The sequence below is a fragment of the Halichoerus grypus genome, chromosome 1, assembly GCF_964656455.1.
Source record: "Halichoerus grypus chromosome 1, mHalGry1.hap1.1, whole genome shotgun sequence".
Classification (NCBI taxonomy): domain Eukaryota; kingdom Metazoa; phylum Chordata; class Mammalia; order Carnivora; family Phocidae; genus Halichoerus; species Halichoerus grypus.
Genome location: NC_135712.1, coordinates 81,835,704 through 81,848,099, shown reverse-complemented (window position 1 = coordinate 81,848,099; position 12,396 = coordinate 81,835,704).

Here is a 12,396-nt window from a genome sequence, read left to right as displayed (position 1 = left end):
AAAGCCTCTGCTCCTACCCTTGGACAATGGGCCTTTCATTTATTCACTCATGGGATCTGCCAGACCCTGAGCCCAAGATTCTGGGGTCTCCTGAGTGCTGTCACCTCTATAGGACCTAAGACTTAGTCCCTAAGGCCCCTAAGGGCCCATGGCCAGTGAATCCAGGAGGAAGGGATTCAATATGCAAATGACAAAGATGCAGCAGACTCAGACTGGGAGCTGCGCTTTCGTCCCCTGCACTTCCAGCTTGGACTGACGGCCCTTCTCCAAGGTTTGCTGGTTCTACGAATTCGGAGTCTCTTCCAGGAGCCAGGGGGGATACCGGGTGAACAGGGTATGGTCTCTGCTGCCAAGAGCCCCGGGACCCTCGGGGGAGACATAGGAGGGCTCACCCGGGGCAGCTGCAATTTGTGTCCCTTCAAGGGTCTTATGAGGTGATTGTGGGTGAGTCCACCACCTCCACAGCCCCCTCCTCCTCTGTCTCCCAGAATAGAATGTGATAGAATAGAATAGAACACAACAGAATAAAGTAGGACAGAACAAAAGAATAGAATAGAACGGATCAGGTGAGGACATCACACCCTGTAAGGGGAATATTGTTCCATAAACTTGTTTTCATTTTAGAGATGTATTATGTGTGTACACTGTGTTGGGTGTAAAACGGGCATCTCTCTGTGGCTGCACCCTAAGGAATATAGACAACTTTGGTCTAGGCTAACTGGGGGCCCGGGGGGTCCCAGGCATCCCCCACCCTCACCTGTGGTACCGGGAATGAAGGAGGCCATGTGTGGTGACAGTCCCCAGCAGGGAGGTGGCATTTGGGTATTGTCAGAGCTGGGAAGATCATTTCTCTTCCCAGGCTCAGGCAGATCCTCCCTGAAGGCAGGGAAAGGCCCAGATGACCTTGAAATAATGCAGTCAACCTGTGGCCAACCTGTGTGGCAGCCCTGTGCCGGGCTGAGGGCCCCCTCCCCCTCCGGCTGGGCCCACAGGAGAGGGGCAAGCCGCCACCGGTGCCTGGTCATCATTTTATCCCCGGTGCCACTTCCCTGCGGAGCGGCCGCAACTGGCTGTCAGGTCTCTCAGTTCCTGCACTGCCCCCCAGCCCTGCCGCCCCCGGGCCCTGAGTGCTCCATGGCTGCCAGAGGCCTCAGGGCCAGGCCCCACCCCTGGCCCCCCAGCAGGTGGCTCTGGGACCCCTGCCCCCCCCCCCGCTTTGTCTGGGCCACTGAGGCCATGGCCCCCGGAGGAGCAGCCCTTCTGTTCACACAGCGCTGTCGGGGGTGAGGGATGGGGAGGGGGTGGACTTTACCTCCAACACAGTGTACACACGTAATACATCTCTAAAATGAAAACAAGTTTATGGAACAATAGTCCCCTTATAAGTATGATGTCCTCATCTGATCTGATCTGTTCTATTCTGTTCTTTTGTTCTCTTCTGCTTTATTCTATTGTGTTTTATTCTTTTTTTTAAAGATTTTATTTATTTGAGAGAGAAAGAGAGAGCAAAGGAGGGGGAGGGGCGAGGGAGAGGGAGAGGCAGACTCCCCACTGAGCAGGGAGCCTGACCTTGCAGGGCAAGGTCTCTGTTTCCTGCTTTACAGCCTTTCAGCAAGACTGCCAATCCTCATCCTCACTGTAAGGGGGTGTGGCTTGGATGAATGCCCTAGAGACGAGTCTCTGGGTGTTACTGCGGATGTCCCCGAGTCCCATTGGGAGGGGGGCAGTGGGAGGCACTTCCCTGAGCCAGTTTCTCCTCTGCCCTCCACTCCATACATTGTAATCTCTTGCGGTGTAACAAATTTTCCCATATTGTCACAGACATTTGTTATCTTATGGTTTCTGCGGGCATCTCAGCTAGTGGTTCTAGCTCAGGGTCTTTCATGAGAGTCCAGTAGAGCTGATGGCTGCGGCTGTGGTCATCTGAAGGCTAGCGGGTTGGAGGATCCACTTCCAAGACAGATCAGTTCAGCATGGCTATTGACAGGAAGCCTCAGTTCTTTGCCCTGTGGGCTTTCTACAGGAATGCTTGAGTGTCCTCACAACATGGCAGTTGGCTCCCCCCAGAGCAAGTTATCCAAGAGAAAGAAAGGAAGAGGACCCGAGGCTTTTTTGACCTCATCTCAGGGTTTATGTACTCATTTCGATCACATTCCATTCTTTATCCATGAGTCACTAAGTATAGCCCTGCCTAAAGGGAGGGGAATTCACCCCCCCACCACCTTTTAAGGAAGAATATTAAAGAACCCATGGACATGTGTTAGCACCGCCATACTCAATAATCTGGGATTTGGAATCAGATCCAGAACTAGACAAGCAAGTGGCCCAGCATACAAAACTTTAGGAAAAAGTATAGGGTAGAAGTATATAGGTGACATATTACCTTTATCAGATTTCCAGAAGACTACAGGTAGTGATATTGATTTTTATAACAATTTCTGATTATCCATTGTTAGTTTATAGAATTACAATCCATCTTTTTGTATATTGATGTTTTCTGCAAACTTACTAAATTCTCTTACTGGCTCTAAAAGTGTTTGTTGTTGGTTTATTTTCTATTTTTTTACTGACTCCATCAGATTATCCACATAGATACTTGTGTCATCTGCAAATAAAAATAATTTTATTTCTTCTTTTGCAGGCTGGATGTCCTTCAATTTTTCTTCCTTGTCAAGACAATTCAGTGGGGGAAAGAATAGACTTTCTTTTTTTTTTTTTTTTAAGATTTTATTTATTTGAGAGAGAGAGAGAGCGAGAGAGAAAGAACGAGCTGTGGGAAGGGGCAAAGGGAGAGGGAGAAGCAGACTCCCTGCCGAGCAGGGAGCCCGATGCAGAGCTCAATCCCAGCAGCCTGGGATCATGACCTGAGCTGAAGGCAGACGCTTAACAACTGAGCCACCTAGGTGCCCCTGTTGATGGTATTTTGATAGGGATTGTATTGAATGTATAGATTGCTCTGGGAAGCATGGACATTTTAACAGTATTTGTTCTTCCAATCCATGAGCATGGAACATTTTTCCATTTCTTTGCATCTTCCTCAATTTCTTTCATGTGTGTTCTATAGTTTTCAGAGTATAGATTCTTTACCTCTTTGGTTAGGTTTATTCCTAGGTATCTTATGGTTTTTCGTGCAATTATAAATGGGATCAATTCCTTAATTTCTCTTTCTTCTGTCTCATTGTTAGTGTATAGAAATGCAACTGATTTCTGTGCATTAATTTTATATCCTGACACTTTGCTGAATTCCTGTGTGAGTTCTAACAATTTTGGGGTGGAGTCTTTTGGGTTTTCCACATAAAGTATCATATCATCTGCAAAGAGTGAGAGTTTGACTTCTTCTTTGCCTATTTGGATGCCTTTTATTTCTTTTTCTTTTCTGATTGCTGAGGCTAGGACTTCTAATACTATGTTGAATAGCAGTGGTGATAGTGGACATCCCTGCCATGTTCCTGACCTTAGGGGGAAAGCTCTGTTTTTCCCCACTGAGAATGATATTCACTGTGGGCTTTTCGTATATGGCTTTTATGATATTGTGGTATGTTCCCTCAATCCCTACACTGTGGAGAGTTTTAATCAAGAAAGAATGCTGTACTTTGTCAAATGCTTTTTCTGCATCTATTGAGAGGATCATATAGTTCTTATCCTTTTTTATTAATGTAGCGTATCACATGGATTGATTTTTGAATGTTGAAGCACACTTGCAGCCCAAGAATAAATCCCACTTGGTTGTGGTGAATGATTCTTTTTTTTTTTTTTTTTTAAAGATTTTATTTATTTATTTGACAGAGAGAGACATAGTGAGAGAGGAAACACAAGCAGGGGGAGTGGGAGAGGGAGAAGCAGGCTTCCCTCGGAGTGGGGAGCCCGATGCGGGGCTTGATCCCAGGACCCTGGGATCATGACCTGATCCGAAGGCAGACGCTTAACGACTGAGCCACCCAGGTGCCCCGGTTGTGGTGAATGATTCTTTTAATGTACTGTTGGGTCCTACTGGCTAGTATCTTGGTAAGAATTTTTGCATCCATGTTCATCAGGGATATTGGTCTGTAATTCTTCCAAAAGGTGGGATCTTTGTCTGGTTTGGGGATAATGTTGGCTTCATAGAAAGAGTTTGGAAGTTTTCCTTCCGTTTCTATTTTTTGAAACAGCTTCAGAAGAATAGGTATTAATTCTTCTTTAAATGTTTGGTAGAAATCCCCTGGGAAGCCATCTGACCCTGGACTCTTATTTATTGGGAGATGTTTGATTACTACTTCAATTTCCTTGCTGGTTATGGGTCTGTTCAGGTTTTCTATTTCCTCCTGTTTCAGTTTTGGTAGTTTATACATCTCTAGGAATGCATCCATTTCTTCCAGATTGTCTAATTTGCTGGCATATACTAGCTCATAATATGTTCTTATAATTGTTTGTATTTCTTCGGTGTTGGTTGTGATCTCTCCACTTTCATTCATGATTTTGTTAATTTGGGTCCTTTCTCTTTTCTTTTTGATAAATCTGGCCAGGGATTTAATCGATCTTGTTAATTCTTTCAAAGAACCAGCTCCTAGTTTCGTTGATCTTCTACTGTTCTTTAGGTTTCTATTTCATTGATTTCTGCTCTAGTCTTTATTAATTCTCTTCTCCTGCTGGGTTTAGTCTTTATTTGCTGTTCTTTCTCCATCTCCTTTAGGTGTAAGGTTAGGTTGTGTATTTGAGACTTTTCTTAAGAAAGGTTTGTATCGCTATGTACTTCCCTCTTAGAACCCCCTTTGCTGCATTCCAAAGGTTTTGAACAGTTGTGTTTTCATTTTCATTTGCTTCTATGAATTTTTTAAATTCTTCTTTAATTTCCTGGTTGGCCCAGTCATTCTTTAATAGGATGCTCTTTAATCTCCATGCATTTGTTTTCCTTCCAAATTTCCTCTTGTGATTGAGTTCAAGTTTTAAAGCATTGTGGTGTGAAAATATGCAGGGAATAATTCTAATCTTTTGGTACTGGTTAAGACCTGATTTGTGACCCAGTATGTGACCTATTCTAGAGAATGTTCCATGTGCACTCGAGAAGAATGTGTATTCTATTGTTTTAGGATGGAATGTTCTGAATGTATCTGTGAAGTCCATCTGGTCCAGTTTGTCATTCAAAGCCCTTGTTTCCTTGTTGATCTTCTGCTTAGACAATCTGTCCATTGCTGTGCAGGGGGTGTTAAAGTCCCCTACTATTATTGTATTATTACCAATGTGTTTCTTTAATTTTGTTATTAAATGGTTTATATAATTGGCTGTTCCTGTGTTAAGGGCATACATACTTACAATTCTTAGATATTCTTGTGGATAGACCCTTTAAGTATGATATAGTGACCTTCTTCATCTCTTATTACAGTCTTTGGTTTAAAGATCTAATTTGTCTGATATAAGGATTGCTACCCCAGCTTTCTTTTTTTTTTTTTTTAAAGATTTTATTTATTTATTTGACAGAGAGAGAGAGAGAGCATAAGCAGGGGGAGCAGCAGAAGGAGAGGGAGAAGCAGGCTCCCCGCTGAGCAGGGATCCCGATGTGGGGCTCGATCCCAGGACCCTGGGATCATGACCTGAGCTGAAGGCAGCGGCTTAACCAATTGAGCCACCCAGGCACCCCCCAGCTTTCTTTTTTTAATATTTTATTTATTTATTTGTCAGAGAGATAGAGAGAGAACACAAGCAGGGGGAGTGGCAGGCAGGGGGAGAAGCAGGCTCCCTGCTGAGCAAGGAGCCCGATGCAGGACTCGATCCCAGGACCCTGGGATCATGACCTGAGCCGAAGGCAAATCCTTAACCGACTGAGCCACCCAGATGTCCCATACCCCAGCTTTCTTTTGGTGTCCATTAGCATGATAAATGATTCTCCACCCCTTCAGTTTCAATCTGGAGGTGTCTTTGGGTCTAAAATGAATCTCCTGTAGACAGCATATCAATGGGTCTTGCTTTTTTATCCAGTCTGATACCCTGTGTCTTTTGATTGGAGCATTTAGCCCATTGACATTCAGAGTAACCATTGACAGATACGAATTTAGTGCCATTGTATTACCTGTAAAGTCACTGTTTCTGTATATTGTCTCTGTTCCTTTCTGGTCTATGTTACTTTGGGGCTCCCTCAAGAGACATTTCTTCAAAGAATATATAAGACTGGACTATGAGCATATGAAAAAAATGCTCACTACTAATTGTTAGGGAAATGGAAATCAAAACCACAATGAGATACTACTTCATACCCACTAAAATGGATATAATAAAAAACACAGACAATAACAAGTGTTGTCAAGGATGTGCAGAAATTAAACCCTTGTACATTGCTATAGGGGATATAAAATGATACAGTCACTTTAGAAAATTGTGTGGCAGTTTTTTCAGAATGTTAAGTAGAGTTGGCATGTCGGCATGTTACTGCATGACCCAGCAATTTCATTCCTAAGTATACACCTAAGAGAAATGCAAGGCATGTCCACACAGAAACTTGTATACAAATGTTTATAGCAGCATTATTCATAATAGCCAAAAGGTGGAAACAACCCAAATGTTTCAATCAATGGAAAAATGGATAACTGTGTTATACCCATGCAATGGAATATTACTTGGCCATAAAAATGAAACATTGATACATGTCACAACATACCTGAACCTTGAAAACATTGTTAAATCAAAAAAGCCAGCCACCACACCACATATTGTATCATTCTGTATATATGAAATGTCAAAAGTAGGTAAACATATAGAGGCAAAATGTGGAATAGTGGTGCTTAGGGCTGGGGGTAGAACTGGGAGTGACTGCAAAGAGGCATGAGGTTTCTTTTGGGGATGATGAAAATGTTCTACAATCAGATTTGGGCGATGTTTGCACAGCTCTGTAAATGTACTAAAATCCATTGAATTGTATACTTACATCAGGTGAATTTTGTGCCATGTAATTACTATCTCAACAAAGCTTGTTTTTTTTTTTTGAAATGAACATATCGATACACACAACAACGATGAATCTCAAGATAATTGCTGAGGGAAAGAAGCCAGACAATAAAGAGTACTAGTTGTGTGGTTCTTATATAAAGAACATGAAAATGCAAAAGTTCTAGAAAATGCAAACTGACCCAAACTGACAGAAAGCAGATCATTGTTTACCTGAATAGGGGTGATGGAGAGATGGGGATGGATGTGAGGGAGGGATCCCCAGGGGGCAGGAGAGCATTTGACAGTGAATGGTTTTATCATCTTATTTGTAATGATGGTTTCATGAATGTATACGTATGTCAAAACATCAAATCGTATACTTTTTAAGGTTTTTAAAAAGTAATCATTATATCCAATGTGGGGCTCAAACCCACAACCCCAAGATCAAGAGTCGTACGTTCCACCTACTGAGCCAGCCAGGTGCCCCCAAATAATATACTTTAAAGAGGTACAGTTTAGGGGTACCTGGGTGGTTTAGTCAGTTGAATGTCCCACTCTTGATTTTAGCTCATGTCATGATCTCAGGGTCCTGGGATCGAGGTCCGCGTCAGGCTCACTGCTCAGCAGGGAGTCTGCTTCTCCCTCTCCCTCTGCCCTCCCCCTGTGCTTGCACACTCTCTCTCTCTCAAAGAAATCTTTAAAAAAAGATATACAATTTATTGTATGCCAATTACACCTCAATTAGGCTTTTCTAAGAAATGATTTCAAGATAATAATGCTATGATTTGGCATTGATACAAAAAATTACCATGTACAGGAAAGCAAGGAAATAGAGCATTGGGACATAAGTTTTATATTAGTGAAATAAATATTCATTAGAGGGGGGATTGACCACAATCCCATATTTTCTTGCCAAGCACCAAGCAACTGCTGTAAGACAACTAAGTAAATGATGCTCTATTTATGCTTTATTACTGAGAATATGTGTAAAGATTGCCTATGTTATGCTAAGGAATACAAGTGAAGGGCGGGGTAAATGGCCAATTCTCTGAAGACAGAAAAAACTAATTTCAAAGCAAAGAAAGGTTGGTGTGAGCAGTGTGAAATTCTATCATTAAGGCATTGTACCATCTTTCCTTTGTTAGAGTCACCTAAAATAAAGAGGCATCTTACAATCAGTAGTGCGTTAGGTCCAATGACTTCAGGATAGAACAGGCCACAGTAGGGCGTCTGGGTGGCTCAGTTGATTAAACTTCCGACTCTTGGTTTCGGCTCAGATCATGATTTCCGGGTCCTGGGATCGAGCCCTGCATTGGGCTCCCTGCTCGGCGGGGAGTCTGCTTGTCTTCCTTACCCTCTGCCCCTCCCCCTGCTCTCATGCTCTCTCTCTTTCAAATAAATAAATCTTAAAAAAAGAAACGAAAAGAACAGGCCACAGTTGCTTAGGCGCTCACTCTGAGGAGGGGGCCCTGGCAGGGAACTAGGAGGACAGGACAGAGCCATAGGACTTGGCAGTTCCCACCAGACTTTGCCTTTTAAGACAATAAACGCTGGGTGTCCTTGGCTCTGCCCCATCACCACTTAGTAACTATGATCATCTTTTGCCCCCGCGTGGACGCCTATAAAAGTGCGGTCCTGCCTCCTGCAGGAGAGTGTGTCCAGGCCAGAAGTCAACTGAGCACCCTCCCCACCCCCTTGTTGTTTTGTTCGAGGTCTCTGGCCTTGCACAGATCACATAGTGAGTTAGCAATATGTATTTCTAGATTTTTCAGGGTGGCTCTGGAATTGTGGCATGCATGATCTAAATCCTCACATCAAACAATCATGGAGTTACCTGGGTCCGGTGTGATCACTGCATCCAATATAGCCCCTCCTCGTAAGCAGTAGTGAGCATAGCAGAAGCATCACCAGCTTGGGAGACCCACAGATCTGTGTCCAGCCCTGACCCTGAGAAGTTACTCAACATCTCTGAGCCTCAGTTTTCACATCCATGAAGCATCAGTGTGCTTCACAGAGTTGGTGGAAGCATCAGACAAGATCGTATACATCAGACGCTGCAAACTCAAATGCCTTTGGGGCCAAGCAGGTCAGTGGAGTCCCGTAAACTAGAGAACAAGGCCCCTTTCTAAAGGACACATTCCCTATTCTGTTCTAGCCAGTTGTTAAGTAGAAATACGGCCCCCATGTTGCCAATTTTTAAAAATATTGCACAGTCTGAACAAAAGGTATCAGTGGTTTTCATCGTTCAACCTCTAATGGGTGTACAGTGTCCGAGAGGGGATCTATAATGGTAGTGGCAATTGCTGGGGTGGCAACTTCTCAGGACCCCACCCCCGTTCTTTCTCCCTGCCAGGTCACAGCTTCTGTGCAAGGTACTGTAGTCCCGAAGGCCACCAAAACCCAGCCCCTATCATCACCCTCCTCGGGAGTCAGGGAGATTGTGTTACAACGCTGGAACCTAGTCTAATGCTCATCTCCAGCCTCAGTTCCCACTGAGGATTCCAACCACCTCCTGGGAAGACGCAATCTCTAAAGTCATCTGGAAATAACACTTTTAGCACCTAGTTTCTAGTTTGCATCTAAATTGTCACACATTTTAGAGAGATTTTTTAAAATAGCTTCTTGGTTTACACTTAACCATTAAGGATTTTTACTTGTTTTTTAATGTGCTGACCACAGGCCACATTATATTGGGCTACTGATGAGAGGTTTCCAAATATCTCTAGGCTTCCTGGGGGGGGGGGGGTCACTGACTTTAAAAGTTCCAGTTTTCATCCCCCTTGCCCCGCCCCACCAACATCACCACTAGTGATCTCATTCATACCAGGATGCCATGTATCTGAGTGCTGCCATTTCTATTTATGCAGGGAATGATAGATCTTAGTTATTTGAAAGGCTTTCCCCAACCCCCCCACCCCGCCCTCCAGGCTCACGTAACTAGGCAGCTGGGAGAGGCAGCCCAGCCCACCTTGATGTGAGTGCACAGGGCAGGATCAGAAAGACCAAGGATTTGGAGAAAGAGCTTAATGTTTGTTGCGTTCACAAAAACCTTGCGTTCAGCAGATCCTAGCTCCTAACTGCCACTGGGAGTACAGCAGAGTTGAATGTGAAAGCCACAGGTTTGGATAGGTAACATTTGTGGATCTTTAGCATTTCTAAACTTGCCTTATGCCCTATCATCTTACTCTGATCACACACAATGTGCTTACAATGGCCTTGAGACTCACTGTCATTACTCAGAAATCAGTCAACTACACAGACCTTTTTACTGTTCCTTGAAGACACTGACCCTCCTGCCCCAGGGCCTTTGCACTGGCTGTTCCCTCTAACTGGAACATGCTTCCTCCAGATAGTCACAGGCCTCACACTTTCTCTTCACTCAAGTTTCTATATAATTGTCTCTATCAGAAAGCACATCTGCTCACCCTGTTTAAAGTAGCATATGTACCTTTTACCCTGCTTTTCCAGCATTTATCACTACTTGGCACTATTTATATACTTGTTTGGTTGTTGCCGGTCTTTCTTTACTAGAATGGTAGCTCATGAGAGCAGAGACATTGTTTAACTTGTGGACGTGGAGCCCTAGAACCCAGAATCGTGCCTGACACGTAGGAGGTGCTCAATAAACATTTGCCGCATTGTTTCACAAAGACTAACCCCATTACTCCCTCCACCAATGTCTATTTATGACTCAGTCAGAACAAAGTCTAATGTATTATGTTTCCTCCAGGTTTCTAGGGTGACCTTTTCTGGGATGCACTTTGATAAAGAAAAACCCCAGCATTTCTACCTACACTGGTTTTGTCACTGTCCTGATCTCTTTGACTACTTCTGGCTCTGGGTCATGTTTCTGGAAATTACACAATAGATGCTCCCATTACTATACTTATAAAAGAATAGACTATTACCCACAAAAATTCTGTTTGTCTAAGGTCAGACTCATGGGTTTCTTCATGCAGCCAGATGTTTCCCTCTGGTTTCTGCTGTAAGTGTTAAACCAAGGGTCTGCCAACCTCCTCTCCCCTTGCCCCTGCCCTGTCTTTGGGTCTGTGCCCAGAAGCCTTGTATTTTTCAGATGTGGGTTGTGACTTGTGACCCATTGATAGGTGATGAAATTAACTTAATAAATTGTGAACAGCATTTTAAGAAAAACTAGAATAGAAACTATTGAAAATGTTTCCATTTTGAAACTGTGGGATATAGTCCAAAAAGTTTGAGAGCACCACTCTGGCCTATATAGGTTGAAAGAAGGTTTAGCATTATTTTTCTCTTTAGTTGTCTTTAGAATATTCTAGAAGGAGGGTTTTTGGCACTCCTGGTCTCAAGTGGGCTTGTGTTGAGTTGTAGAAAACAGGCAGTCCCCTTTTAAAATTCCCCCACAAGCAGTACGAGTGGTGGGCACACTTGTCCCTTTAATTGTATGTTTCATAAAGCAAATACACCTGGGGCACTGAAAATGGCCAAAGTTCTTCATATGAACACTCCATTCAAACCCTTGCACTAACAGACGTGATCAACCCTAGCATGGCTGCCTAAGAACACATCCATGCAATGAACCAGCCCTCCTTTTGTGTTTGTCTGGAAAAGCTCAAGACTGTCAAAAAAATTTACCATTTGCTGTAGCCAACACCTGAGGATAGACCCCTGACCTTCCTTTCTTAGAGCGTTTACTAAAAAGGGCTTACAACTGTAAATCCATCCTCTGTCCCTTTGAGATATACATGTATGTACCTCCCACAGCCCAGGAGTGTCTTTCCCAAGGACCTGATAAGCCATTCCTTTGAATGTAACTATCAGGAAGTAGAGGGCCTCTGCCTGCCAGTCTCTGTGGGAGGACAGAACCCTAACTTCAACATTGCCAGCTAGCAGACACAGCAGGGCTAAGCACACTTACTGACCAATGCTTTCTAATTTTTCACTTCCCTGCCTCTACTTCAGTGCCCACCTGCTCCCTCTCCCCTGCTCTCTGTTTTCCCTTTAGCACCTGCTCAGCTCTTTCCTCTACTGTCAGTAGTTACTGGATAAAATCTGTTTTCTCTGCTTTAACTGTGTCCGGCTTTGTTTATCATGGACAGCACATACACACGCACACACGTACATCCCCACCCCACCCCACCCCCTCCTAAGGATAACGCTGCTTCTCAAAGACAGCTGAATCCTGTCGTCCTCATCACCCAGAGAGTTGCTCCTTTTTGTGCTTATTTCCCTATAGCATCTCTAAGTCATTAGTAAAGTCTTATTCAGCTGTTCCAGCCTGGTCTGTAATGTCCTTTGGGAAATTAAGAGCCACGTATAGGACTCTTTCCTTACAGGGTAAGAGTTGGAACTATGAGATCCAACTCTCTGTCCCCCCTGGGAGTTTCTCCCTCTACTGCAAACTTGGAGGAACTGGGTTAGTTTTACTAAGGGAAAGTAAAGTTTCCTTACACACAAACCTTTTTGAAGAATTTGTAGTTCTTCATATAGTCCAAAAAGTTTGAGAGGAAATCTCCTCTCTTC